The 6,650-nt window shown below is 46.6% G+C and overlaps 1 pseudogene; it reads left to right on the top strand.

Annotated features, from left to right (window-relative positions):
* Positions 1-3,282: 3,282 nt before the first annotated feature.
* On the top strand, positions 3,283-4,272 carry LOC130860942 (Golgi SNAP receptor complex member 1-like; annotated as a pseudogene).
* Positions 4,273-6,650: the final 2,378 nt, after the last annotated feature.

Here is a 6,650-nt window from a genome sequence, read left to right as displayed (position 1 = left end):
CAGCCCTGAGCGCCCAGCCTGGAATTGGCCCACGTGATGGACAGACCATCTCTCCTCTCCTGAACCATGCAGGGTTGTCCTGCTTGAGCTTCCAGTGTGGCCACCTCCTGCTGGAAGCCTGGGATGCTGGAATCAGGCCGCTTCTTGTCTCTCCTTGCAGAAGCCTGGGCTACACTACAAGAAGCTCCAGGCTGACCTTTGGGTTCTGACCAATTTTGTTTTGCCTTTTGAAATGTTTACTGACAAAGATTTTGTTCAGTTTCCTGATGTGGGTGAAGGGTGGAGCCCAATGTTGATTTCTTCTCAAAGAAATGTACATTCTAGTTCCCACATGTAGGGGAGCCCCCTGTCCAAATATGAGATTCCCGGTGTGTGTGACCTGTACCTCCTAGGATATCAGCCCTAAGCTAGTTTAAAGCTGATGAAGTTCTGTCTACACAGTAGACTTAGACCTCTCCTTGTCCTGTCTACTGATTAAGTGTAGAGCTGACCATACGCTGTCTACAATAAACATTTACACCTGACTGTGTTCTGTGTATGCTAGGACTATGGGGACCTGGGTAGAGACCCAGCCTGGCCTCAGTCCTAGAAAGCTCCGTGCCTGTATCTGAATGTCAGTGCTTAGATGTCTGGGGCCTGGAGCTGAGGTGGGCTTGTCTAGGTAACAGCGTCTGTTCTGAGTGTGGTTACCTGGCCCTCCCAAGGGTCAGTGGTGTGGTTGGGGCCTTCGTCTTTATCCCTGCAAGGTTCACCTTCCCCAGTGGCTCATGAATCCTCAGGGGGGCTACCTGGTAATTATTCTGATCGACCAGCACATGTATGGTGAGCAGGGAAGCAGGTTTACCTGGTGATTGATTTCAGGGCACGAGGATTGGGCAAAAGGCAGGTGGGTGACAGGGGAGTCTGCTGCTGGGACCTCCTCTGGTCAGCCGTCCCTACTCAGCAGAGGCCAGAGCTGCCCCTCGTCTTTCCTGTGAGTTTTTTCAACACCTCAGTGAGACGAGAAGGGACCGAGCCTGCCAGAACCCAGGTAGTGTGTTCAAGCATGAAAGCTTTAAAAACTTAAAATCACACAGAACGAAAGTGAAAAGAAGAGGACTTCTCTGGGACAAATGTGGGGAGAGGAGACACTTCTTTCTGCCATCCCAGGGGGTCCCAGGAACCCGGCTTATTTCCACATTAGGGGGCCAACCAGCAGTGACATGTGTGACCACAGGTGCAGAGTCTGGGGAGGTGGAGTCACCCTGGAAACTGTGGTTGTGTGACCCCAGTTGGGGGGGGGTCTGGGGAGGTGAGGTCACCCTGAAGACTGTGGACATATGACCTCAGATGCAGGGTCTGGGAAGATGGGGTTACCCTGGTGAATGTGGACCTGTGACCTTAGGTGCAGGGTCTGGGGAGGTGGGGTCACCCTGGTGAGTGTGGATGTGTGACCCCAGGTGTAGGATCTGGGGATTGTGTGGGTCTCATCCCATCTGCATGGGTCAGGATCCAGTGTACGGGGAGACCCCATATCTGCTCTTTGTCTGCGGTGTGTCTTGTTCCCGCTGAGATTTCCAACATCTGAATTGAGGGTGTTGCCCTGATTAACCTGTGGTTCATTTTCTTAATCTTGTCGTATTCATATGAGGTCAGGGACTTTTGAGTGGTTTGCTGATCTGTGTTCTGATGAGTGACAACCTTTGGTGGTATCATATTAGTATCATAGCGTATCATATATCTAATCCATGGGGGTCACCATTGTCTGGGTTCCCCTGAACAGAGCTCAGGTGAGCACAGACTAGTCCCCCTAAGAATGGTCCCCCACGTGTCATGGGAGGGTACTGTGATGGTCCTTGAGGTAGGCGACTGCATTTGGGCATGCCATATTTGTGATAAAGGGGAGTCAAAATGGAATCTGAATTAAGAAGACATTATTTTAAGTGAAATAAAACACAGGTCGCATACCCTTTACCATCATCGCCATTTTAAGTGCATGTTTCTGAAGCATCATATACATTCACCTTCTCATGGAGCCATCACCAACATCCCTAGAACTTTTTATCTTGTAAAACCAAAATTCCACAACCATGAAAGTCTCACTCCCCACCCCCTCCTGCTGCCCCTGGCACTGGTGTCCACCTCGGTCCCTGAGTTGTTGACTCCAGGGCCCCACTGGAGGGGAATCCTGTAGTGCTTGCTGACGGGTCATTTTGGAAGAGCTGACTTTCAGTCTGAATCTCTGCCTGTTTGCATCTGAAGAATCTGCATTTAGGGGGAGGGTGTGTGAGGAAAGGGGTGTGTGAGGGACAAGGGTGTCCGGGGTGCAGAGGTGCCGGGACCTGACCAGCTGCCTGTTGAGCCCTCTGGTCCCGTCTGTTGGGCTGGGCCTCATCTGCATCGTCACTGTCCCCACTGGCACCCCCGGGATGTTGTTGTCTGAGTGAGATTCCCCTGCTGCCCCTGCTCTCCTCCCCTCTTCCTGCTGGTTGGGGAGGGGCTACTTGCCAGGTGGTCTCTACTTTTGTGGCAGGAAGGGCCCTGCAGCATGGACTTGCAGAGTGTGGGGTGTGGTCCCAAGAGCATGGGGCCCACATAGGACACAGCACTGGGGCATCACGAGTGCTAGGGATGCCTCATCACTGACAGGGAATGTTGCTGAGATCCCACTCGGGAGGGCGTGGTGGGTGGCCTGGACCCCCAAGGCCCCATTTCTACCCTGGAGCTTGGAGAGTGTGTCCCCCATGGGCTCCAGATTCATCCCACGTCTCAGCCACATCCCTCTGCCCTGTCTTTGAACTCAGGAAAATGACCTCTACTGATCATTGTGCACAACACAGACCTGGTCCTGTGGACATTAGGATCCTTTAATGTAGGCGTCCTGGGATAGCAGTGCTTTTTAGGACTAAAGAAGGAACAGCTCATGAGGGTAAGATATTTTCAGATGAAATTAATATTCAATGACTATCTCTATACTACTCGGCTGTTGACTTCTATTCGTCATAATTCTCCCCGTTTCAGATCCGATGTGGGGATTATAGAGGAGTCAGCATTCAAATCTTTATAATCTGTGTACACGTGGCTTCAGGATCATCACTGACCTATAGTGTTTATGGTTCAGGAAGAGTTATTGATTTCATGTGTCATGTAAAGGATTCACAATGATGACAGGGCAATTGAGATGACAATAATGGCTAGTAAATTGTTCACAGTTTCTCTACCTGTGCATCTATTGTACGTATTATGAGTCAGTTTGTCAATATTAGTGAAATAATGTAGAGGACTAGAGAACTTATTTTAAAAATGACTATTGCCTGGCGGCAAGCGGAAGAGGGTGTGGAGATGACTCTCTGGCTCGCGTCGCCTCTGCTCTCCGATCCCGACGAACGTTGCACAACAAAGAGGGCGGCAGGAACCAGCAATTCCTGGGAAGATCTCAGGAAACAGGCTCGACAGCTGGAAAATGAACTTGACCTGAAACGGGTTTCCTTCAGTAAACTATGTACAAGTTACAGTCATAGCATGCCCGAGATGGAAGACGCAACAGGTATAGCCACCCCAGCCTTTAGCAGCCACCACGCTGATCAGTCAGTAGCCATCAATATCAAGACCCTCCACCAGCAAAGGGATTACTCACTGAAAGCTCAGATGATGGTTAGCATTTTTCAGCCATGAAGTATTTTTCAGTTAAGCTCTGACACAACACCCCTTTTAAATGGATCAAGCCAAGACAGAATGTTTGAAACTGTGGCAATTGAGATTGAACAGCTTTTGTCAAGGCTTACAGGAGTGAATGATAAAATGGCAGAATATACTAACAATGCAGGTGCCCCCTCCTTGAAGGCGGCTTTGAAGCATACATTACAGCGACATAGAGACATATTGCAGGATTATACACATGAATTCCATAAAACCAAAGCAAACTTTGTGGCAATACGGGAAAGGGAGAATCTCATGGGATCAGTACGAAAGGATATGGAGTCATATAAAAGTGGGTCTGGAGTAAACAACAGAAGAACTGAACTATTTTTGAAAGGACATGACCACCTACGAAACTCAGATCATCTAACAGAAGAGACAATAAGTATTGCTATGGCAACAAAAGAAAATATGACTTCACAGAGTGGAATGTTGAAGTCAATTCAAAGCAAAATGAACACTTTGGCCAATCATTTTCCTGCCGTGAACAGCCTCATCCAGCGGATCAACCTTAGGAAGCGGCGAGACTCACTCATCCTTGGTGGCGTTATTGGTGTCTGTACCATCCTATTGCCGCTGTATGCTTTCCATTGATGGGACATCTCCAGGGACTCCTGACAACCACCACTTTCACACCCTGATCTGGAATAAGAAAAAGTAGGAAGAAGTTGACTGACCTGATAATTAGCCTGACCGACAGGATTAATTCAAAACTGATAGTGATGGACTCTGTGACATGGTCAGGTTGAGCTGAAGTCACAGGTTGTCTGTGCTATCTTTTCTAACACACATTTCCTTCTGTTTTTAGTTTAAAGAAAAATGTTTTCAGTTGCTTCTGTCTCCCCAAGAGGTAAGTAAACCCATCAGAAACAGTTTCCATGTTTCAGTGATATTGTTGAAGGCTGACGACAAGCCCAGTCTTGTAGCTGGACTCCTTACAAAACCAGGTTTCTCTATATCCAAAGACTGCTTTCTTTTCAGCCACCAGATGGGGTTGTGAATAAAAATAGTTTTTGTCCTTTTATTTAAAAAAAAAAAAAGATTATTAATGTGTGATTTTGAAAATGTAAAAGTTCTTCCATAATCAGTGATGTTGCATTTTGAGAGCCTAGATGAGATGGACATGCCTTAGCGCTATACAGGATTTTAGCCTATGATTTAACTTTGACAAAGTTACATAACGTTTTACTTTTATATCATTTATGGTGATAAAAGTAACTGTTATGGTGTTGGCTTGAAACTGGTTGAAAAGCACTTGAGTCCTTCCTTCCTTATTTTGCACTTACATAGGTAGGGTCTTCAAACATAGGATACGGTGGAGGGCATTCGTGTAACCACTCGAGGTTAGGGGTGGCAGTTTCCACTACTGAGACTTCTTGTTTGGGTGCAAATGCTTTCCAGATTATGAAGATTATTAGTGTCACTGCTGTTACTGAGATGAACGAGCCTAAAGACAAAATATTTCATGTTGTGTGTGTATAGGGGTATTCAGAGTAACGTAGTGACATCCCTGCGAGGCCAAGAAAGTGTTGCAGGAAGTCACATGTACCTCTACAGATATACTTGTGAAGTGAATTTTTGCTCATGTTGAGTTAAGTGTATAACCGGAGAAAAGTGGAAATCAGTGAAGGGAGCCTCCTATAATTGTGAAAACCGCTCCCGTGGATGCTACGTCATGGAAGCGTGCTGCTGCAGAGTGTGTATCGTGGAGGACAATGTCCGGGGATGAATTAGCTAAGCTGATTCTGGTCAAACCACCTACTATAAAAGGAAAAGTAAAGCCTAAAGCTCATGATATAGTGGGAGGTCATATAACATTACCCCCATGAAGAGTTGTTAACCAGCTAAATACTTTTACTCCTGTAGGGATGGAGATAATTATGGTAGCTGATGCAAAGGAAGCTCATGAGTCATCTGCTATCCCTGCGGTAAACTATTATAAATCCTAAAAAGCCAGTGGACATGACTCATACTATTCCCAAATAGCTGAAAGGCACTTTTTATCCTAAATAATATGTAATGATATATGAGATTATAATAAACCCTGGTAGGCTATGAACACAGGCTTCAGGGTGACCAAAGAATCAAAATATGTGTTGGTATAGGATTGGGTCTCCTCCTGCAGGTCAGGAAAGTAGTGTTTAGGTTTCTTGCTATTAACCATGTGGCAATGCTGGCTGCTCGGACTGAGAGTGATAATTAGAGTAATACGGCTATAGTTGGGGCAGACCTAACAAATCACAGTGTTTGGTACTGAGATATGACTGTTGGTTTTATATTAAAGACTGTAGTAATAAACGTAATAGCACCAAGAATTGAAGAGACACCTGCTGAACGTAAGGAGAAAATGGTTAGGTTGACAGAGGCCCCTACGTGGGCCAGATTGCTGGCTAGAGCTGAATATACGGTTCCACTGGTACCAGAACTCAGGTAGGAGATAGATGGACTCCAGGCTAGGCATTTACAACTGGCCTCCTGTTCACACCTCTGGGCTGAGAAGAAGATGAGCTCCAGGCCAGACATCAATTACCAGCTCCCTATTTATATTTCCTAAGGCAAGAGACAACTGGGCTCGGGATTACATATTTATGACCAGACTCCTGTCTATAGTTTGATATCTGCACCTTGATATAAGAAACAGCAACAGAAATAGGGTAAATAACTGGACATTTGGACACTTTTATGGCAGGAACAGAGAGGGGATAAACCCTGTTAAAAGATCAAGAGGTCATACACTCCCCATCCTTGGGGCAAGGGAGACATTACGTGTGCACAAGAGCCTTCATGGGGTCAAAGGCAGGGGATGCCAGACCCTAATAAGTCTTGCTATCTCCCTCCCGGAGACCTTTGCGATAGGGTCCATCTTAACTGAGGGGTGCAAAAGGATCCATCTTAATTGACCCACCCAGGGGAGGGTCTAGAGGCAAATTAACCATGGGGTCAAAACAGTATGATTGGCAAAGAAGAAGACA

Source organism: Hippopotamus amphibius, chromosome 9, assembly GCF_030028045.1.
Source record: "Hippopotamus amphibius kiboko isolate mHipAmp2 chromosome 9, mHipAmp2.hap2, whole genome shotgun sequence".
Taxonomy (NCBI): domain Eukaryota; kingdom Metazoa; phylum Chordata; class Mammalia; order Artiodactyla; family Hippopotamidae; genus Hippopotamus; species Hippopotamus amphibius.
This window is presented reverse-complemented; position numbering and strand designations above follow the sequence as displayed.